At 45.1% G+C, this 24,441-nt stretch overlaps 1 protein-coding gene across 1 annotated transcript in view; it reads right to left on the bottom strand.

Moving 5' to 3' along the window:
• Positions 1–24,441, bottom strand: part of PRORP (protein only RNase P catalytic subunit) — a 56,708-nt gene that overhangs the window by 6,745 nt on the left and 25,522 nt on the right. The gene's annotated exons all lie outside the window — the stretch shown is intronic.

The raw sequence follows: 24,441 nt of genomic DNA, 5'->3' as shown, positions 1-24,441 counted from the left end.
TCAGACTGGATGTTAGGAAGAAGTTCTGCACAGAGAGAGTGATTGCCCATTGGAATGGGCTGGCCAAGGAGGTGGTGGAGCCACCATCCCTGGAGGTGTTTAGGAGGAGACCTGATAGGGTGCTTGGTGCCATGGTTTAGTTGATTAGATAGTGTTGGATGATAGGTTGGACATGATGATCTTGAAGGTCTCTTCCAATCCAACCTGGTCTATTCCATTCCATTCCATTCCATTCCATTCCATTCCATTCCATTCCATTCCATTCCATTCCATTCCATTCCATTCCATTCCATTCCATTCCATTCCACTCTACTCTACTCTATACTGCTGTTATAAAACTTTCCTGGCCCCTGCAGCTTGACCTATATGAATGAACTCTGGAAGGGTTGTATGGGGATTTCAGCAATTCAGAGTCAGTTGAGGGAACGGAATCAATCAATCACGTCGGGATTTAATGAATACCTCCATTTGGAAGCGCTGGTGTCAAGAGGACGGCCGAACCCTAAGCCACGCTGCATTTCCAGCGCCACCTGCTGTGGAAATTGGAGAACTACAAGTGAGCTGCGTGGGGCTGCGGCGAAGGAGCAAGCCGCAGTAAAAGGAAATCTGTGACCTCAGGATTAAGGGGTTATGAAAGCCACATCCCGACTAGCCTCCCACTGATGAACCAACATCCTGAGGTAGCATAGTCACTGCTGTGCCCGCTTCTCTTTACAGGGACTTCTCACCAGCCTCTTAGGGCTATGTCTGTTCAGCAATAAATGCTGCTTAGGACAGGTGCTTGTGCCTGTGCCTTTCCCTCCCTTGCCTCATCCAGACACAGTTTACAGAGGCCAGAAGTTCTGGCTTTCAGCATCCAGGTTATTACTGTGCACTTCTTACAAAGCAGTGGCATTCCAATTCTGCCCAGAAAGAGAGAAGACCTGTTTCTTGAGACTGAAGCATCACATTTGAAGGCAAAGGAGGCTCAGTCATTGACGGCTCAATCTTTCCCAACAAGAGGTGTTTTCCTGGTGGCAGTTTGCTGCCACTCTTCTCAGTATACGACCTGATTTTTCTCTAATTCTTCTTCCTGATTTTCTAGCTACTCCCCTCTTTCTTCCCCTTTATCTCTTCTCCCTCTCTTTCCACTCTTTCCCCCCTGTTTGTGATCCTTACCATTATTTGGTATCACCTTTTGTTTCAGGGGCTAGAAATTTTACAAGGCATTTAGCTTCATCTACCTGCAAGTAGCAGTGGAAAGAGGGCGTGGTCCTACTCAATCCTCACTCCAGATGCACATTCCCTTTACTTCTGTTGCATTGGATCTAACAGTGCCACAACTACCACCAACAGAGCCACAAGCTCACTGATCCCACAAAAGGAATTTTTTCTTGCAGGGTTGAGCTTGCAGCTGCACAACTGATAGGCCTGAGTCCAAGGCTGTGACTGAAGGCAACACATCCCTGGAGGCAGTGAGGACAAAAGGGTGGGATTGCCACTCTGCAAAATTAAGTATGCCATGAATCTGGATCTGAGAGAGGAGGCTAGAAGACTTTCTACACTATTTTAACTGTTGAACTATAAGCTGCTGTTACCAGCACTGACTGGGGGACTGAAGGCTCTGTTTCATGGAGACACAGGGTCTCAGTGCCAATGCAAAGCACAAGAGCTTAATTGTACCTATCTGAACTGACTTCCTGCTTCTGGGAGATCACACTGGGCATTGGCTATGCCTGCATACAAACTACTTTTCCCTGGTTAAAACAAAGAGGACATAGTGTGAGCAGGAAAAGGCCAGATGGCTGCAGTAATTTTTGCCTATGAAATGGCAAGTGAAAATAAACCCAGCATTCCCTCTGGTTCATGCCCTGGATCTTTGGAGATACAAACAAAAGCCACCACTTTTGATGTTACAGGAAGGCTTGCAAAGTAACTGTATTATGTAATAACATATCTTCTCATCTCTGCCACAATTTGTTTGATCATTAAATTAGGATCAAAACCGCAATTAATTTTTCCAGTATTGACATTTCTCTTTGGGAATGTCTCCTCTGGGCAGTTAAAAGCCACCTCATCCATTTCACTTCTTTACAGCCACTTTCCTTCTCTGCTTCTCATGGACTGGCCCAGTCCTGCAAAGAGCTGGACACAAATATCAAAGCAGAATTGAGTTGGTTAAGATGAGTGAAGTACATTTAATAAATGTGAGGAATGTACCTACTGCATCCACACAGATTTCTTCAGTCAACACTGCAGAAATACCAACCATGAGTAACTTAAGCAAACCATGCTTTCTCTTCTTGCTTAATGTTTTGCTGCATTAAAGGAAGGTTAGCAGAAAGTCAGGTGGAAAAACAAAGTTCAAACACTTTTTTTTTTCTTCCAAAGAACACTTCAGAAACTGATTCCAGAAAGGTCTAAAATAATAAGACCCAAACTTGACAGCAAGAGCATCTTGATGGTACAACAGAAGATACAGGTCCTAAAGCACATTATGAGTCAAAGTCTCAGGAGCACACCTGCACTAGTGGTACTTCAAGGCACTATGAAGTTTCCAGTATTTGAGCCATCAGAGTTTACCCCAAATAATAAAAAAGGGAAACACCTTTTAATTACACTTAGGGTTCAACACAAAGGCAGCTGCATTTCCAGATACACCTGGGCCTATTGCCAAGTTTATATAGAACCTGACTGGCTTGGAGTCAGCTTTGCTAAATCTTTCTTTCTGAAGGTTGTAACTGGTGGCACTCTGTGTCTGTTAGTCATAGGGACCTTCATAGATTCATAGAATACCAGGTTGGAAGGGACCTCAAGGATCATCTAGTCCAACCTTATTACTTGAAAAATGCATTTGACACTAGCTGCTATTAAACTGCAACAGTTTTAGGGGAAAAAAAATCTCTAAAAATACATTTATAGTGGGCATGAATTACCCTAGACCTGGAGAATCTGGGGCAGAACTGTGCTTGAAACCATTTTTTGATTGCTGTGGATTACTGGAAGGGTAAGTGACAAGACACAAGATTGGGGAGGATCTTTATCCTCAGGTAATGGTGTCCCCTTTGTTGGTGCTTAGATAGCAGGAAAGAAAACTATGAGATTCAACATCAAAGAGAACAAGGGACAAGTGGAGAGGAGATGAAGTAAAATAGATTTGAAACAAGGAGGCAGACAGAAAAGACTTGCTTTGGCTGTTGGGCAAAGAACTGGGTCAGAAGCTCTGGGAACTAAGATCACAGAAGAAATGGCAGAGGCAGGTGAAGGATTAACAGAGAGAGACTAGGTGGGCCTGGAAGGGAAGGAAAACTGAGACTCATTGTATGAGGAAAGTAGGGCTAGGAGATGGGACACTGAGGTGGTGGCAAGTACCTAGTTTAGAGACAAGGACAGGCTTGACTAGACAAGAGCAAGGGGGCTCTGTTTCTTAAATCAGAGATCCAGAGGGTCCATTTCCACTTAGAGAAAACCATCTCTGGGAGCAGCAAGGAATTCAGTCCTCCAGGCTCTCCATGCTCCTGTGCTACCAAGCAACAATGGCCAGGCACAAAGTTCCTCTCCTGCCTTTGCAGGGCTCACACAGCAGACCATGACTGTGCACTGATGCTCCTTTTCTCCAACATACTATTAGTGTATTAGGTTCTCTAGTATGAAGTGCTTCTGGGGGAAAAAAATGAGGGCTTGGTATAAATTAGCTACAGTTTTGCAATGGAAAAAACCTCAGAACAGGCTTAAATTGTAGTAACATCAGCAGGAATCACCATTATATACTTGCTTGTATAACAGCACACTGTGCCTCCACAGGCACTCACCACAGAGTACTCACCACAGTACTCACCACAGAGGTTAACCTTTACATACACAACTACAACTCCATAGATAGAAACTATTTTTGTTTTCACAAGAGAAAAATCATTTTGTCCTGCACACTCCCCTGCCTGATGCAACTTTACTGAAGCGCTCTGTATCTCATTTTAGTCTTGAGCACCCAACAGGGATGGTCTGCAGGGAGTCACAGAACTTAACATGGGGGGTTTCCCTGAATGTGTCTACTCCCACACCAGGCTGCTTCTCAAGAAAGGAAGACATGAGACACACAGCTAACACTTGTTTTAGTCATAAAGGAAACTGAACATGAGAGTGCTAACAAAAAACCCAACCAGCAGTAGTGATCTCTCACTGAAAAAGACATGAGTACTTTATTAATTCAGTGCTCCAGAAGCTATCTAAAACCAGCTTTATCTGCCACTACACAATGCAAACATGCTAGATGCAGTAAGCTCTGTGCAGAGGCAGCCTTTGAATGTTCCCACATTGCTTAGACAGCAAATATCAGGTGCTCAGAATAGGATGGAATGGAATGGAATGGAACGGAACGGAACGGAACGGAACAGAACAGAACAGAACACAACAGAACAGAACAGAATAGAATAGAATAGAATAGAATAGAATAGAATAGAATAGAATAGAATAGAATAGAATAGAATAGAATAGAATAGAATAGAATAGAATAGAATAGAATAGAATAGAATAGAATAGAATAGAATAGAATTAGACCAGACCAGACCAGGTTGGAAGAGACCTTCAAGATCATTGTTCCAACCTATCATCCAACACCACCTAATCAACTAAACCATGGCACCAAGCACCCTATCAAGTCTCCTCCTGAACACCTCCAGTGATGGTGACTCCACCACCTCCTCAGGCAGCCCATTCCAATGGCAAATCACTCTCTCTGTGTAGAACTTCTTCCTAACCTCCAGCCTAAACCTCCCCTGGTGCAGCTTGAGACTGTGTCCTCTTGTTCTGGTGCTGGTTGCCTGGGAGAAGAGACCAACCTCTGCCTGTCTACAACCTCCCTTAAGGTAGGTGTAGAGAGCAGTAAGGTCACCCCTGAGTCTCCTCTTCTCCAGGCTAAGCAGCCCCAGCTCCCTCAGTCTCTCCTCATAGGGCTTGTGGATCATCTGTTCACAATGCAGTTTGTATAAAACATTAAAAAATACATCAGCAGGTTAAAACCTATTTTCTCTGAAAACAGCTGCTGTAAGATGCCATTTTGCACAGAAGGGAAAATAACTATGGTTAGTCTGGCTGCGTCAATTCATATGGCAAGGTGTGGCTGGGGCAGAGCAGCAAGAGGCTCCAGCCGGCCTACAGGAAGGCTGGGGAGGGACTTCTCAGGATCTCAGGTGGTGATAGGACTAGGGGGAATGGAATGAAGCTGGAGGTGGGGAGATTCAGGCTGGATCTGAGGAGGAAGTTCTTCCCCATAAGAGTGGTGAAGCCCTGGAATGGGTTGTCCAGGGAGGTGGTTGAGGCCTCATCCCTGGAGGTGTTTAAGCCCAGGCTGGATGAGGCTCTGTCCAGCCTGCTCTAGTGTGGGGTGTCCCTGCCCATGGCAGGGGGGTTGGAACTAGATGATCCTTGTGGTCCCTTCCAACCCTGACTGATACTATGATACCATGAAATGGCTGCTGGTCTGCAGAAATCAGTGGCCCCATAACGAGGCACTAGAAGTACGACTGGGTTACAGAGCTAACCATTGTTGCACTCAGTCCTATTTTCTGTTCCTTTGACAAGGCACATCAGAATCTGTCAAGTCCTGAACCACACAGACATTTTAATCAGTTTGTGAAGATTGCTAGATCCTCCTCTAAGAAACTCTCGTTCATTAGCACCTGCTGAATACATTCTGCTTGCAGTCCCTTTCATCATTTATCAGTTGGATTTCAATTATTCTGTGCTGTCCCAGTCTTTAATTAGATCTTTTTCAAGCTTTGCCTACACCTTAACATTTTCCTTACGATGCAAACAATTCTGTGTTCACAGCACTGTAGCTCATCATTCTGATGGAGTCAGGGTGAGCCACAAAGAAGAATGAAGCTGCACACAGAGCAGGGGAGGAGTCAAGACCAGCTGTGTAGACATGTGCCAGGTCTCAGCCAGTGTGGTTCTGCTAAGCACACTGGTATTTTTCATATAGTCTTTTAATTATTAGAAAGAATGATTCAATAGATGGACGTATTCTCTCTGTGTGTTTTCATTCTGACTTCTGCCCCCTAATCAGTGAAAAAGTGGCACACTTGCACAATACTTTGGCTGAGTGCATACATTAATCTTTCCTTGGGACAGTCCCAGAGAGAGGAGCTATTTCCCCAGTAGCCATTTCAGGGAACTTCCTCATCACCATCAAGCTCCTGCCCTCATATCATAATCTGTTGTGCTGATATCATCTGTTTGTTGGGTCGTGCTGTCAACCAGATCCCTGTACAATCACAACTGTGCTCACACACCAAGGCAGGAACTTCTGGATCAGGGAAGCCAGAGTGAAAAGAGGAGGCAGAGCAGTAGGACAGTGAATGCACACTCCACAGGATCATGCTGATGCTGAACTCCTTCCATCATGAACAAAGGCCTGAGCTTTGCAACCATGAAATAAGGCAACCAAAAATGCTCTACCTGGCAGGTTTGCATTTCTTAAATCAGCAAATTATACCTTAAAAGAAGCACTTTTCAAGTAAGAATAAATAGTAACAGTTTCCCATTCCCTGTACAAATTCCTAGAAGCAGTTTTGCAGTGGCCCACATTCACATTTTGCAGCAGCCCACATTCACCTTTTGCAGTGACCCTCATTCACATTTTTCAGTGGCCCATATTCACATTTTGCAGTGACCCTCATTCACATTTTTCAGTGGCCCATATTCACATTTTGCATGGCCCACATTCACCTTTTGCAGTGGCCCACATTCACCTTTAGCAGTGGCCCACATTCACATTTTTCAGTGGCCCATATTCACATTTTGCAGTGGCCCACATTCACCTTTTGCAGTGACCCTCATTTACATTTTTCAGTGGCCCACATTCACATTTTTCAGTGGCCCACATTCACATTTTTCAGTGGCCCATATTCACATTTTGCAGTGGCCCACATCCACATTTTGCAGTGGCCCACATTCACATTTTGCAGTAACTCCACAGCCTCTCTGGGCAGCCTGTTCCAGTGCCCTGTCACATATAAAGCAAAGTAGTTTTTCCTCAAGTCCAACTCTAACCTCCTTTGTTCTAGTTTGTACCCAGTGCCCCTTGTCCTATCAGTGGCTGCCACTGAAAAGAGCCCAGCCTCATCCTCATGACCTTTACCCTTGAGATAGTTATAAGCATTTGTGAGATCCCTCTCAGTCTTCTCTTTTCCAGAATAAAGAATCTAAGGTCCCTCAGCCTCTACTTGCAAAGGGAGATGTTCCAGGCCCCTAAGCATCCTCATGGCCCTCTATTGCAGTCTCTTCAATAGTTCCCTGTCTGCCTTGAACTAGAGAGCCAAGAAGTGGACACAATACTCTAGGTGCAGCCTCACCAGAGTAGATGACAAGAAGAACCTCCCTTGACCTGCTGGCCAGGAAGACAGACTGATGACCTCATACCAGGAACTATGAGCAGAGCAGGATCCTGATATCCTAAGGCTTCACTGCCAGTCACTTTTCTGATTACTAGATCATGCTGTGCCACATGTCCCAGTCTCAAAGGTTAGCTTGCTGTAGGACAGCCCTTCCCCTTGGAGACTGCTGGTGGTTTCCCACTTGTCAGATGGGAAACCCCTAAGCACCGCTGCTGGGAGGCACACCGTTCAGTGACTCAACAAAAAGTGGCTCACCTGAATATAGCAGGAAGGTAGAGCAGGAAGGTAGAGCAGGAAGGTAGAGCAGGAGGAAGCAATCACCTCAGAGAAGGTTAACATCAAGTTTGTTATTAATAAATCGTGTTTGCCATTCTCTAAACATTTGGTTTCGTGAACTACCATTTAAAACCAAAATACACCCATCATCAGACTATCTGCAAGTAACAGCAACAAACTGCTCTAGGACTGTAATTTTCACTTGTTGGTAATGAAGCCTCCTACCCATCACTGTAGCTGTGAAAGTACAGAGGAAACCCCAAGGCTGACCAGAGGTACAGAACTGCTGTAAGTACACTGTCAGGTGGGGCTGACAGAAGCCCTATGAGGAGAGGCTGAGGGAGCTGGGGTTGCTTAGCCTGGAGAAGAGGAGACTCAGGGGAGACCTTATTACTCTCCACAACTACCTGAAGGGAGTTGGAGACAGGCAGAGGTTGGTCTCTTCTCCCAGGCAGCCAGCACCAGAACAAGAGGACACAGTCTCACGCTGTGCCAGGGGAGGTTTAGGCTGGAGGTTAGGAGGAAGTTTTACACGGAGAGAGTGATTGCCCATTGGAATGGGCTGCCTGGGGAGGTGGTGGAGTCGCCATCATTGGAGGTGTTCAGGAGGAGACTTGATGGAGTGCTTGGTGCCATGGGTTAGTTGTTTAGGTGGGTTGGATTGGTTGATGGGTTGGACGCGATGATCTTGAAGGCCTCTTCCAACCTGGTTTATTCTATTCTATAAGCATTGTCTCCAAAGGCTGGCAAGTGATCAATTCCCACCATCACCACATTTAGGTGACCTACAGTTTCATCAGTTTTAGTTCTGTTTTTACATGCTGTAAACAAAGAAGCTCATCAAACCTATGTATTTTAGTACGACACGCAGGAGAGAGAGATGATGGGAAGCATGATTTTTTCCCCCATGGCATGGCCAGTTACCCAGGGAAGGTAAGGCTGCTCTTTGCAAGACAGGCTGGATTTTCTCACTGAGCCTGGTAATTTCACCAAGGCAGGTTCAATACCATTATCATAGTATCACAGAATTGTTAGGGTTGGAAGGGACCTCAAGGATCAGCTAGTTCCAACCCCCTGCCATGAGCAGGGACACCTCACACCAGATCAGGTTGCCCAGAGCCACATCCAGCCTGGCCTTAAAAACCTCCAGGGATGAGGCTTCTACCACCTCCCTGGGCAACCTGTTCCAGTGTCTCACCACCCTCATGGGGAAGAACTTCTTCCTAACATCCAATCTGAATCTACCCATTTCTATTTTTGTTCCATTCCCCCTAGTCCTATCCCAACCTGACACCCTAAAAAGTCCCTCCCCAGCTTTCTTGTAGGCCCATTTCAGATACTGGAAGGCCACAATAAGGTCTCCTTGGAGCCTTCTCTTCTCCAGACTGAACAGCCCCAACTCTCAGTCTGTCCTGATAGGAGAGGTGCTCCAGCCCTCTGATCATCCTTGTGGCCTTTCTCTGGACACACTCCAGCACATCCAGCACCAAACACAATGGAAGCTGCTTTTTCTGTTCCTTGCATTATTACTGGTACCACAGTGCAAATTAGTCTCCAAGTCCTCTTTACTCAAATGCAGGGGCAGCATACCCATTTCTGAATCCCCTACAGATTACCTGCCTCTGACTGGCAAGGGAGCAGCTACTTCATAGTATCAGTCAGGGTTGGAAGGGACCACAAGGATCATCTAGTTCCAACCCCCCTGCCAGGGGCAGGGGACACCCCACACTAGAGCAGGCTGGTCAGAGCCTCATCCAGCCTGGTCTTAAACACCTCCAGGGACAGCACCCCAACCACCTCCCTGGACAACCCATTCCAGGGCTTCACCACTCTCATGGTGAGAGGGAAGAAGGGAAAGCAGTAATGGATGAGTAAGTAACAGTCACCATGCTTAATCAGCCTGGTTTACTTTACACTCTTGAGATAGGCAACAGCTAACTCTTGGGAATCATCCCTTATGCCATTGGAGATCTGTGCAATACTGCAGAAACAATTTGCTGGCAATATTTGTATCCTGTGTTACAGCAGGACTGCTTAGATTGGCATAGCACACACATCATCACGCAAAACTACCAGTGACAACACTTCACATATCAATGACAGCAATCACACAGTGGTTAACATGTTTTAACCTGTCTGCATTGACTCCTCTTACCCTCTCTGAACGCATTCCCCAGAGTTCTGTCTTAACTCTCTATCACAATTCATTTTCATTTGCAGTACATTTTTAGATGCCAGCTTTTACTCTTGACTTCACAGTCAACTCTATTAATCAAAGGCAGATTAGTGATGGAGCAGATAAACTAAATGACAGAAGCAGATTGATTTGAAATAGATTGAGGATTGTATGGTAGCCTCAGCTTGCAAGATGAGGTGATACCTAAAGATAGCTCTGCTGTTTGCAGGGTAAGTTTGTATTCACAGGCATCCTGAAAATGCTTTTGCTGCCAGGTCCAAACTGTCTGCTAAGACACCCAGTGCCCCAGTGTCCTTACTGACTGGAGGACTTGGCTCAAGTGCAGCACAGGGTGAATGACATACTACTTCCAGGTCAAAATACACGGATATTCCATCAACCACATGCAAGCTAATGAGCCCTCTTGAATCCTGTGTAGTGGGGAGAGTAAAGCTAAGTAGCTGAACAGATTTAGGTCAAGCACAGAAGCAATAGCATGATGCAAGGATTACCATGAGCCACCAATGTGCCCTTGTGGCCAAGAAGGCCAATGGCATCCTGGGGTGGATTAAAAGGACTGTGGTAAGTAGGATGAGAGAGGTTCTCCTCCCCATCTACTCTGCCCTGGTGAGGCCACAGCTGGAACAGTGTCCAGCTGTGGGCCCCTCAGTTCAAGAAGAACCTCAGGGAACTGCTTGAAAGAGTCCAGTGCAGAGCCACGAAGATGATTAATGGAGTGGAACAAGTCCCTTATGAGCAAAGGCTGAGGGAGCTGGGGCTCTTTGGAGGAGACTGAGGGGTGACCTCATTCATGTTTATAAATGTGAAGGGTGTGTCAGGAGGATGGAGCCAGCCTCTTCTCAGTGATGTCCAATGACAGGACAAGAGGCAATAGTTGCAAGGTGGAGCATTGGAGGTTCCATGTGAACATAAGGATAGACTTTTTCACTGTGATGGTGGCAGAGCACTCGAACAGGCTGCCCAGAAAGGTTGTGGAGTCATAAGGCCATAGGAGAGTTTCTCTTATACTTTCTGATTTTAGAAGAATGTAAAAAGCTAGCTATTGGAAAGGACCACTTGTGAACTACATGCAGCTGTGCCAGTCTTAGATTTTGACAGAGTGGGTCAGGAGTTGTATTTAAGCACTGAAAATCAGTGAGCAGGGTCTCTGGGTGGTGGCGGCAGGGCTGGGGTGTTACGAAATTGAAAGCACAAGCTTGACTGATCCTCTCCATAGATAGGAAATAACTTGGTGCAGGACTGAAATCAGCTTTGTAAGACTGAAACTGACAGTTTTAAAAGACACCAATAAGTTAGCTCTCGCCACTGCCCTATGCAGATGTCTGCAGAGTGTCACTGAGCTGGTCTGATGCTGTGTTTCCCCCCGGCTCTGCAAGCTGTGGTTCAAAAAGTCCCAGAAGGTACTTTTGTTCTTTGAGGAAAAGTGCTGCAGCAGCTGGGGAGATTGCTGGTACAGAAGGCATAGGCATGATGGTCCTTAAGGCCCATTAAACTGCAGTAACATCCTATGCTCTGATAAACTTGAGAGTTCCACAAGGACTTTGAAATAAAGACTCTTCCAGCGTTCACAGGCCAGCGTGCTCATCACCTGGGTAGAACAGCGTAGAATCATAGAACTGCTTTGGTTGGAAGAGACCTTTAAGATCATCAAGGCCAAACATTAGCTCCAGGTCACCACTAAACCATGTCCCATTTACATGGTTTTGAAAGCCCTCCAGGGATGGAGGTCTCCACCACTTCTCTGGGCAGCCTGTTCCTTGACAATCCTTTTGGGGAAGAAATTGTTCCTAACGTCCAATCTAACCCTCCCCTGACAAAACTTGAGGCCCTTTCCTCGTGTCCTATTGCTTGTTACTTGGCAGAAGAGACCAACACTCACCTCTCTCCAATTTCCTTTCAGGCAGTTGTAAAAAGTGAGGTGGTCTCCCCTCAGCCTCCTTTTCTCCAGACTAGACAACCCCAGTTCCCTCAGCCACTCCTCATGAAACTTGTGCTCTAGACCCTTCACCAGCTTCAATGCACTTCACTCTTTTTGATTCTCTGCCTCCAAAAGTTCCTTTAGGTTTTTTGACACTCAGGTTAAGATCTTTGGCCCACAGCATGCAGTTAAACACAAAACCCCCCAAACATCTGAGAGACACACATTGCCAAAAATGACTCCCTCACTGAAGGTCAGCTAAAATATAAACTCAAATCCCTTTGAGCTTTGTGTTCTTGACAGCCTCTTGTAAATAAGAGCCTTAAAGCCTCTTTTAAATAAAAGCACCAAAGTACTGAACTGAGATTTCCAAACCTAGGTTAGTGAATAGAATAGAATAGAATAGGTTAGTGAATAGAATAGAATAGACCAGACCAGAACAAGTTGGAAGAGACCTTCAAGATCATCGCATCCAACCTATCAACCAACACCACCTAATCAACTAAGCCATGGCACCAAGCACCCTATCAAGTCTCCTCCTGAACACCTCCAATGATGGTGACTCCACCACCTCCCTGAGCAGCCCATTCCAATGGGCAATCACTCTCTCTGTGTAGAATTTCCTCCTAAACTCCAGCCTAAACCTCCCCTGGTGCAGCCTGAGACTGTGTCCTCTTGTTCTGGTACTGGCTGCCTGGGAGAAGAGACCAACCTCTGCCTCCCTTCAGGTAGTTGTATAGAGCAATAAACCTTTATTTTAGAATAAACCAAACCAGGTTGGAAGAGACCTTCAAGATCATCGTGTCCAACCCATCAACCAATCCAACCCACCTAAACAACTAACCCATGGCACCAAGCACCCCATCAAGTCTCCTCCTGAACACCTCCAATGACAGCAACTCCACCTCCTCCTTGGGCAGCCCATTCCAATGGGCAATCACTCTTTCTATATAGAACTTCTTCCTAATATCCAACCTGAACCTCCCCTGGCGCAGCCTGAGACTGTGTCCTCTTGTTCTGGTGCTGGCTGCCTGGGAGAAGAGACCAACCTCTGCCTGTCTACAACCTCCCTTCAGGTAGTTGTAGAGAGCAATAAGGTCACCCCTGAGTCTCCTCTTCTCCAGGCTAAGCAACCCCAGCTCCCTCAGCCTCTCCTCATAGGGCTTGTGTTCCAAACCCCTCACCAACTTTGTTGCTCTTCTCTGGACTCGTTCCAGCAAGTCAACCTCCTTCCTAAACTGAGGGGCCCAGAACTGGACACAGGACTCAAGGTGTGGCCTAACCAGTGCAGTGTACAGGGGCAGAATGACCTCCCTGCTCCTGCTGGCCACACTGTTCCTGATGCAGGCCAGGATGCCATTGGCCCTCTTGGCTGTCTGGGCACACTGCAGGCTCATGTTCAGCCTACCATCAACCAGTACCCCCAGGTCCTTCTCTGCCTGGCTGCTCTCCAGCCACTCTGACCCCAGCCTGTAGCACTGCATGGGGTTGTTGTGGCCGATGTGCAGAACCCGGCACTTGGATGTGTTACATCTCATGCTGTTGGAGATACCCAAGGAAACTCATCAGGAAATTGATAGCCTGCAGCTGAAAAAAATAAAGAGAATTGCCTACAACATGCAGCAAATGTTTATAACACAATTTTCAAACTGCTTTTCTTCTGCTTCTCATTAGTGCTATTCTCCAGCTGCCTGCTGCAGATCACTTTTCAGAGATAGAGAGATCACCGTTCAAAACTATTTTTCCAGTAAAAACAGTTCTGCAGCTCTTCACAGAAATAAATGCACCAGCAAACACAAGTGGGTGATGATTGCTCTTTGAGGCTTAGAGAGATGATTTTATTTTATTTTTTTACTGGGGAAGAGAACATATAAAATGTTTGTCTTTACAGGACAGAAATCAGCAGAAACAGACTAAAGCACAAAGGTTTCAGGTGGAGGAGCAGCTGTGAGGCCAGAGTCAGCCCCACCTACTCTCAGTAGATCATGCACCAAGGGTTTCAGCAAGGAGGGATCAAGGGATGAATCTGTGGTTGCTTAGCCTGGAGAAGAGGACACTCAGGGGTGACCTTATTGCTCTCTACAACTACCTGAAGGGAGGTTGGAGACAGGCAGAGGTTGGTCTCTTCTCCCAGGCAACTAGCACCAGAACAAGAGGACACAGTCTCAGGCTGTGCCAGGGGAGGTTTAGGCTGAAGGTCAGGAGGAAGTTTTACACAGAGAGAGTGATTGGCCATTGGAATGGGCTGCCTGGGGAGGTGGTAGAGTCACCATCACTGGAGGTGTTCAGGAGAAGACTTGATCGGGTGCTTGGTTGCATGGTTTAGTCGATTAGGTGGTATTGGATGGTAGGTTGGATGCGATAATCTTGAAGGTCTCTTCCAACCTGGTCTATCCTATCCTATCCTATCCTATCCTATCCTATCCTATCCTATCCTATCCTATCCTATCCTATCCTATCCTATCCTATCCTATCCTATCCTATAACTGGGATTTACCAGGCTGAAGAAAACTTTGGGGACTTTTCTATACACCTTTTATACATACACCTTACACTGTCAGTCCCATGAGGCAGAGGTTCCAAAGTCTCATGTGGATCAAGGCTCCACTCCCTGTTACATACTATTCCTGAAACCCAGCAAAAACGTGATGCAGAGTGTTGTCAGCGGTGGGTGTAAACTATGGGTCAGCATTGTCTTCCTTAACACAGTCATTAAGTTTGAGTGCACATTGCTGCAGGCTTGTGCCACTTCACTCCTAGGAACACTGCAGGCAACATCCACGCCTGGAGTGCCTAGGCAGTGACAGTATGAAAGCCCCTCCACAATCACTACAATCCACAAGATCTAATTTACTTCAGTGCTTTTAATATACATTGCTTGATAAGGGCTCACACTGACAATACTCCATAGCTGGACACAAGGCAGGAGATTGTTTTGTCTCAAATGTTTTTTACTAACTCAAGAGGCAAGACACAGCAGTTTGACAACCAGATATTATTGTCAGCTCCTACAAATGAATTATAATTGACATGTGGCATTTGCCTAAGAGCTCCACCCCCTGGGAACAACTCTGCCTTCTTAGTCACATTTTGCCCCTGTAGTCAAGAGAAATAAACTTGGGAATGTGAAAAGTTTTTAAGGCCAGGCTGGATAGGGCTCTGAGCAGCCTGATCTAGTGTGAATTGTCCCTGCCCACGGCAAGGGGGTTGGAACTGGATGATCTTTGAGGTCCCTTCAACCCTGACAACTGATTCTGTGACTCTGTTAAACCATAACCACCAGAAGAGCTTGGTCAGCAGAAGCTGAGTAAGAACCACCCACCCCCTATTTCACAAAGATATCTGTCTTTTTAAAGCCTATTTTGGTTTGGGGCCTTAGTATTACAGCTTCCAGGTATCTGACTGTAACAGCCAGCACATTTGAGGAATTCTGTTGCATCTTTCCTTCCTTTGTACATTTCCATGGAAAGGATGAAGATACACATCTACCAACTTCCAGAGCAGGCAGTGCTCAAGTACCAGAGAGAGCTAGACTTTCAGAATTATTTTGTTTACCAAATTTATCAGATATCTAAGGGTTAAAACTCTGTGTTACATTGCTGGTTATGGTAGCTAGGCTGGCTGAGTGAAAGGTCTTGTGGAAATGAGAGTGAGTGGGATAAGAAAAAAGAAATCCCTAACCCACAGCATTCATATTTCTGAGTATTTGGGGATGTCCACTCAATGGAAAGTTAGAACTCTTCACTTTGCAAGGCAAGAAAGTGTGAAGATACTATATATAGCAATGAGAAGTGGAAATGTCAAAAGCCTCTAGATCTTTTATTTAAGCCACTTCCTCTAACTAATGAGGCTGAGGGCCATCACCTATAAATGGATTTAACCAGCACAGTGCAGTGTCTGTGATTCTGTTAAATTACCTCAGATGCTGAAAGCAGCATAGTAACATTAACATTACATAAGCATAGGATAACTACTCCTAATAAGGAGCAGAATAAATCAACATCATTAAGACTGACTGGTTCTCCTCTCTGACACCTGCTTGCAATGTAAATGTGTGGCAGCTTAAGACTGTGGTGGAAAAAAATGCCTGTAAATCAATCCATCAGGTAGAAGTATAGATAGCATTCAAGGAATACTCGTTTCCAACTGGGCTTTCTACAAACTTACACTGAATGCAGAAGCCCAAATTCAAATGAACCACAGCTTTATCAAGCACCTGCATCATCTTTTGATTGGGTGGTTGGTTTTTTTATTTCAGTCTGCATCATTACCTGCTTTACCCAAGTATCATACAGTTATGTCTTCATCTAGTCTTTTTCAACTACTGATTTTTAAGATCTTGAGGTAGGCATCTTTCTTGGAGGATGGGGAGTAAAGATGTCTGTTGTATAACAGTTAGGACCCTGGCTACTAATAAGTAAAGGGGCTGTTCAGTCTGCAGAAGAGAAGGCTCCGAGGTGACCTAATTGTGGCCTTCCAGTATCTGGAGGGGGCCTACAGGAAGGCTGGGGAAGGACTTCTCAGGATCTCAGGTAGTGATAGGACTAGGGGGAATGGAATGAAGCTGGAAGTGGGGAGATTCAGGCTAGATCTGAGGAGGAGGTTCTTCACCATGAGAGTGGTGAAACCCTGGATTGGGTTGTCCAGGGAGGTGGTTGGGGCCCTGTCCCTGGAGGTGTTTAAGCCCAGGCTGGATGAGGCTCTGGCCAGCCTGATTTAGTGTGGGGTGTCCCTGCCCATGGCAGGGGGGTTGGAACTAGCTGATCCTTGTGGTCCCTTCCAACCCTGAATGATACTATGATACTATGAAATACACACATACAGTTTAAAATCCTTAGTTCATTCACTATCATTTAAAAAAAACTAAAAGACAGAAGATCTAAAAAGTTGTAAAATCATGTAAGCAAGCGGGGATATCAGGGTAAGAAAAAAAGAAAAAGTCTTTAGGGAGTTTCTACAAGTTCCAAGGAAAGCTCTTTTGCTTTACACATGGAATTAGGGATGACCTTATACAGAAACACAGCATCACAGAATTGTCAGGGTTGGAAGGGACCACAAGGATCATCTAGTTCCAGTCCCTCTGCCATGGGCAGGGACACTTTACACTAGATCAGGTTGCCCAGAGCCACATCCAGCCTGGCCTTAAAAACCTCCAGGGATGAGGCTTCTACCACCTCCATGGGCAACTTCTTACACGCAAGATTGACCTCCACAGCAGCAAAGCCACTGCCCTGCTACTCTAGCATGATGTGCATATGATCTGACCCAGCAGATATAAGCCTCATTTTCAGGAGATCCCACAGTTTAGGACATCCTCTGAAGCTGATTTCAGCTTGGGTCACATTGATATGTCTTGCCTCCTAGAAGCAGTCCCCGAAATACTAATGTTTCCTAGAGTTCATTCTGTATGACAGAGGAAGAACCCATGTAGAACAGAACGGAACAGAACGGAACAGAACAGAACAGAACAGAATAGAATAGAATAGAATAGAATAGACCAGACCCAACCAGACCAGGTTGGAAGAGACCTTTGAGATCATCGAGTCCAACCTATCATCCAACACCATCTAATCAACTAAACCATGGCACCAAGCACCCCATCCAGTCTCTTCCTAAACACCTCCAGCATTTCCTATGCTAGAAATCAGCCTGGGTGTGTTGTTTTTTCCCCCCTGAAAATGTGAAGAACAGCAGCAGCAAAGCTAGCCATAGTTTTCTTATGATGTTTTTGGTACTGCTATTCTTACCACTCCTGCTCTTCACATGATACCAATAACAGAATCCCTTATGAGTCCCAGCATTTATGATAATAGCTTCATTATGTTTTATATGGATAGATCAGATCTGATTGTAACCATTAGTAGACACTCTTGCAAGGCTTCTAGGAATTTCACGTTGCACTCTTCCAGACCATGTTTCCATTTCATTGATGGCAGAGAGTAGCAAAGATGATGCCAAATCAACTGCTCCTGCTCGCTGTTGCTAGCCACAGCAGAGGTGCACCACACTTCATCCAAGGGGGCTTCAAGGGATTGCTGCAGTGGCAGACACAAACTCCCAAACCTTCCTGAACTGCAATGAATTGTCAGGTTTATTTAAGTCTTCTATGCATCCCATCTCTTACATTCATGAGCATTCATTTATTTATTAATAGTGAAAAATTCCCAGGAAACTTTAGCTTGTCTTAATTCCAGGCAACCTGCAAGGCCAGGATCCTTCAAACTGAGTTGCTCACAGTCAAACAAGAGCTCAGTCATTACACAGTAAAATGTTGGTCTCCTGAGTCCAACCTGAAGGGCTCACTCTTTAGGCCAATAGTAGCCCTGATTGCCATTATATTCACCCAGCAGAACAAAGATCTTATCAAGAAAGGAACATAGTCAGAAATGAAAAAGAAATGAAAGTCTATGTGATATAAAATCTGAGTGTGAACCAAAAACTTATTGCTTTGCAAAATACAGAAATACATCCAGGTAGATGAATGGATGCAATCATTGTTCTGAGGATGTTAGCTATATTAAATATGACACTAAACCCCAGCATTTATCACAGTATCACACAGTATCACAGCATCACCAAGGTTGGAAGAGACCTCAAAGATCATCAAGTCCACCCTGTCACCACAGACCTCATGACTAGACCATGGCATCAAGTGCCACATCCAATCCCCTCTTGAACACCTCTGGGGATGGTGACTCCACCACCTCCCTGGGCAGCACATTCCAATGGCAAACAACTCTCTTAGTGAAGAACTTTCTCCTCACCTTGAGTCTAAACTTCCCCTGGTGCAGCTTGAGACTGTGTCCTCTTGTTCTGGGGCTGGTTGCTTGAGAGAAGAGACCAACTCCCTCCTGGCTACAACCACCCTTCAGGTAGTTGTAGAGAGCAATGAGGTCTCCCCTGAGCCTCCTCTTCTCCAGGCTAAACAATCCCAGGTCCCTCAGGCTCAAGTCAGTTATTTATTCTTACCTAGATGTGGCCTATGCCAACCCAACCTTCATATTTTCTGGCCTGATTCCCCTATGTTAATAGCACTGCAGATTATCACTATTACAGAGATTTTCTGTAGAAGAATCACTTTTAAAGCAGCAGCTCAGGCTGCCTGGGGAGGCGGTGGAGTCACCATCATTGGAAGTGTTCAGGAGGAGACTTGATAGGGTGCTTGGTTGCATGGTTTAGTTGATTAGGTGGTGTTGGATGCGATAATCTTGAAGGTCTCTTCCAACCTGGTCTATTCCATTCCATTCCATTCCATTCCATTCCATTCCATTCCATTCCATTCCATTCCATTCCATTCCATTCCCCAGGGTTCCAATTTGGAGGCCCAGCACACCCTCTCATTGCCACACTGATAAGGATTCTATGATCAGGTGAATCAGTTGGGTTGCCCAAAGAAAACTCATCTTGTGGTTTCTAAGGGAGAAGTGAAAACACTGAGACAGAAGTTCATCCAGAAGATACCTTCACTTGACTTTGTCACCCAGGCTTCAGCAGGACTTCTCTACAACATACAATAAACAAGCTGTTGCTACAGTTACCAAGTTCACTGGGATGTGAGTCAGCAAGGCATGTTCATTCTGCTCTGCTACTTTCAAGCTTACATGCCTAGTGATTAGAATTCTTGTTATGAAAGATATGATGCAATTCCCATCACAAACCAGGAGTGCTTGGGTGCACTTACCATAACTTCTGATTTGCTGCTATTGCCACACACAGAGATAGAAATTATAAATACCAGACAGGAATTGGTAGAGGTTGTTAAGGTAATCACGTGGGGGTGTATTCAGTTTTACAGCCAGGCTGCAAATGCTAAGGAGAGGAACAGCAGTGGGGATCAGACGTTGGGAGAAAATGAAAGGGAGAGGTTATCAAAATGCCTGATAGTCAGGTTGTTTTTTTTTAACCTGCTCTGTTTCTGCTGCTCTGTTCTTACCAGGAAATGCAAAATCAGATTGCAAACCTCTGAAAGGAAAACTAGTTGCTCTGAGTCAGCTGCTGAGGCATTTAGTCAAGGAATCCTGTCAGCATCTCCACCCTTTTCACAATGCTGGGAAGTGAAAAGTTTTGAGGAGGTTTCCCTGCACTCACAGGTAGCCAGTCTGACTTTGTGTTTCCTTTCTTACCAAGTTCTAGCCCCCTCCTACTCTTCCCTTCCACTGCTGCAGAAGCAGCAAAGGATGTTTCAGCATTCCTCTATGGGGAGGGCCAAACTTGCTGACTCAAGGTATACAGTCACCAGGTGCGTTTCCTTGGTGGAACCACTTGCAGGAGTACTTCTAGAAGATCCAACCCACTTACATCCAATGCACCTTCACCTGCTGTGTACTGGCACACAAAGTTGACTCTATGAAATGCCCTTCTATCTCTCTTTTAGCCACAAGTGGAAACCATCAGGTTCCAGAAGAACTCCGTGGAGAGAGGGAAGACTTGCAGGCCAGGCCTTTCCTCGGGTTTCACAGGCAGATGAATCCAGGCTCTTTTACCTCTCTTGAGAAGCTTATGACCTTTGCTCTTTTGGTTCTGCTGACCAAAATTTTTTGAGCTTGATTTGTTTTCGAAGGCCCCAATACAGGAAGGGAGGGAGATTTCAGCAGATCAGTATCAATGTGTGGCTTTGGAAAAGAACTTGACTCAGTCCACCTGCTGAGCTATTCGAGGAACCTCAGAAACTAACTGCTAAGAGATGAATGCAATGCTGAATGCTCCAGTCACACCTGTCTAACACTAAAAATAGATGAGGTTTCAAAGGTGCCCCTTAGTACTTGGGCTCCTTTCTCTTCCAAGATCACGTTATACAGAGGCTCAAGGTGATTTGCAGTGAAAATACCAAAGAATCTTAATCTTTGCAATTTGTGCGATACTTAAAGGAAATGCAAGTACAGATCTAAAGAATGAAACACTTTGCAAAGACAGAAATCTCTCCAATCTTGAGCAGTAGGGCAGTAGGGCCCCTCAGTTTAGGAAGGAGGTTGACTTGCTGGAACGAGTCCAGAGAAGGGCAACAAAGTTGGTGAGGGGTTTGGAACACAAGCCCTATGAGGAAAGACTGAGGGAGCTGGGGCTGCTTAGCCTGGAAAAGAGGAGACTCAGGGGTGACCTTATTGCTCTCTACAACTACCTTAAGGGAGGTTGTAGACAGGCAGAGGTTGGTCTCTTCTCCCAGGCAGCCAGCACCAGAACAAGAGGACACAGTCTCAGGCTGTGCCAGGGGAGGTTTAGGCTGGAGGTTAGGAAGAAGTTCTATACAGAAAGAGTGATTGCCCATTGGAATGGGCTGCCTGGGGAGGTGGTGGAGTCACCATCATTGGAGGTGTTCAGGAGGAGACTTGCTGGGGTGCTTGGTGCCATGGGTTAGTTGTTTAGGTGGGTTGGATTGGTTGATGGATTGGACACGATGATCTTGAAGGTCTCTTCCAACCTGGTTTATTCTATGCATTTTTTTTTCTATGTATATTTCATTATCGTGGAAATGCAAACTTGGGCTACTATGAGAAGACAGAAAAGGAAAGGAAAAAGAAGATGGAAAAGGCTGGGAGAAAATGAACACATACAAGCACATGTCCAACTGCTCTGTTCAGTGGTAAGACGAGTGTTGGTGGGTGGAAGAACTGAGGAACTGTCACAGTATGACGAATAAGACCTCTGGTGGATGTATTGATTCTGAACAGAGAATGACTCATGGATCTACTTAATTCTTGCTTCATTTATAGACAGTGAAATATTTGAACAAATCACAGAGGCTGCCAAATGAGTCAAAGAAGGAAAAAAAAAGACAAACCAAAATCTTTTCCATGCATGGCCTTTTTGGGGCTTGTTTTGCAAGACAACTAAAATGCAAAGACAAATCAAATTTCATTGCATCACTAATTGTGTTCTTGACTCTCATATGCCTATTGCAGTTAAGACTGACTTCAAGACTGGGGGAAATTAAGACATGAAACCCTGAGCATATCAGCATGTGTCACGGTCAACTATGTATGCATGCACAGGTGTTAATTTCTTTGTGTGTTTCATAGCCTGAAAATGGTTTTTTAGTAAGCAGAACCTGGGAGAGAAACTTCTACTCATTATTTTCCCTCAAAAATGTAGGCTTCAGTATTTCTCCCTTTTTATAACATAGAGGATTTATAGGCTCAAGAGGTCTCAAAGTGACCAAATTATGCTTCCAAAATGATTTGGGTTACTAACCCAAGTGAATGCTGGGCCACAGATGCCCTGGTTTTTCATTTGTTTTTTGTTTGGGGTTGTTTTTTTTACCCTCTTTTAAACCTTTTAGTTTAATTTGAGGAGTTATCATCTTTGTCTTGAGATTTGCCTTTACCTTTGTAAGACAAGCCTTTAAAGCATGCATAAAGTGATGCAAAAGGATCCAAAATGCTGGTTCTGAGCTCAATTTACAAAGGATAAATCACTGAGGTTCTTCAATTCCATGGACACAGCTGGGGCTTTTCAAAGCTTTAACAAGACCATTCACCATTTTCCTGTAGACTAGTATCCCATATCTTGGCTTTCTCCCATATCCTGAAACTATTTTCTTACCCTCAGATTTCCCCTTCAAGGCTGCAACCTCTCTCAACTCACTCTTTTTTCATCCTGTTAAAGTAAGCAGGAAGTCCAGGAATAGCTAGTACAGGACCACTAGAATAACTGAAACTATAATATTAGTTTTAAACTTCAAATCCCCTTGATAAATGTGTTGTTCTTTTGGGTTTTTATTAAACACATGGAAAACCAAAATGCAAGACTCTGTTCACAAACAATTACTATACTACTTGTGAATACAATTCATTTAGTCAAAGAACCCTTGTCCTGTTCAGAGAGCAGCCTCCACTCAGTAAGTCAACTGCTTTTTCTCTGAAAGAGACAAGAAATAGCTGCTATTTATGTTATGGAGCACCCCCAAGTACAGCAGATATAGCCTGACTTTTTGTGGCAGCCTGTGGAGGTGCAGAAGGGCAGGTCGGGTAGCTTTGCTGGCAGGAGCTGACTGCTGCTGCAGGCAGGAGGTGTAGTAGGGGTGGCATGTCAACTGCTGCCACCAGGCTGGGATGGGAGTGGAACAGCAAGGGTCTGGTTTTGTCAGCTGTTGTACAGGCCTACTGCAATTTACATGGGAATTATATGAACTTATGTAGTCCATTATAGAAATGTTGATTAAGGTTGGGAGCAACCACTTTGAACTATCTGCCAAGAGCAAAAACTGTTCCTTTGTGCACTGTCAGCCTTAAGGAACTCAATCTGGAACTACTTTACCAATCTTTCAGATGTTTGAGTTCAATACTGAGATTAGAGAGGGTAAAGCTAGGGCAGAGCTGACCTCAGCTGCCAAACTGTTTGAAGGAGAGAACTGTGAGTTAGCTTTGATCCAACATACATTTGAAATATATATTCAGTTACATCTAACACCATCTGGGTACAGCTGGAAAAGCAGCTGGCTGTATACCTCATTTGCTATATACCAATCTGAATGTAAGTTAAAGATGTCACAGTACTCCTTCAATTGTGCTTGCTGGTCATGCTCCCTCACCCCAGCACTTCACAGTCTAGGAACTCGTAGTTCCTTCACTCCTCTCCCACAAGCCAGCTGAGATGCTCCAGAGCTTAGATAGCGTGCTTGCACTTGGATTCCCCTCACATCCAAGGAATACTTCTACAGAAAACTGTGGTAAAAAGGAAACCCCATGTAAACTCAAACTTTTACGTAATTCTTGACAAGAGAAGCGGACAATTACTGCGTGGAAATTCCCTCTATTGACCTTTACAATGGGAAAGGTGGAAGCGCGATGGGAATTTACAGCAGCAGAGGACAGGCAGTACCAAATGTTATTGTGCTGGCTAAGGGCTTATGTAATTAGATACATCTGGAGGGAGGGATTAACTCAATGTCACTAGACAGCCTGAATGAACTTTGCTTAAACTGCAAGGACATCTAAGCTATAACCTTCCACGTCTGCACTACAAACTGCAACTGACTCATCGAGGCAAACATGCATCAGGTACAGCCTCAAACAGCAGCAGGATGAAAAAAAACCCCAACAAATAAATAAGAGGGGAAATGACAAGATTGAATGATTTTATGGAAGTTTGTTCCCATTGTCTGGATTATATAGCAAAAATCATTTCCACTGTAGAATAGCTTTTAATTAAGAGCCAACTTTAATGCCCAATTTAAGATGCTGCAGTGAGGAAGAAAAATGTTGTGAGGAGGTGTTGGCTAATGCTCAGTGTTGCAGTTTTGCAGTCACTGTTTGCAGTGTCTTCAAATCAGATGATCTCAGCATTCCCCAGCCTTCAAAACCCTTTGCTCCCACCCTCATGCTACCCTTCATTATTTAGAATAAACCAAACCAGGTTGGAAGAGACCTTCAAGATCATCGTGTCCAACCCATCAACCAATCCAACCCACCTAAACAACTAAACCATGCAACCAAGCACCCCATCAAGTCTCCTCCTGAGCACCTCCAATGACAGCGACTCCACCACCTCCTTGGGCAGCCCATTCCAATGGGCAATCACTCTCTCTGTATAGAACTTCTTCCTAACATCCAACCTAAACCTCCCCTGGTGCAGCCTGAGACTGTGTCCTCTTGTTCTGGTACTGGCTGCCTGGGAGAAGAGACCAACCTCTGCCTGTCTACAACCTCCCTTCAGGTAGTTGTAGAGAGTGATAAGGT

The sequence above is a fragment of the Melanerpes formicivorus genome, unplaced genomic scaffold (genome assembly GCF_026170545.1).
Source record: "Melanerpes formicivorus ecotype bairdi unplaced genomic scaffold, bMelFor1.0.p_v2 SCAF_49, whole genome shotgun sequence".
NCBI classification, from domain to species: domain Eukaryota; kingdom Metazoa; phylum Chordata; class Aves; order Piciformes; family Picidae; genus Melanerpes; species Melanerpes formicivorus.
Note: the sequence above shows the minus strand (reverse complement) of the source record. Positions and strands in the feature narration are given on the sequence as shown.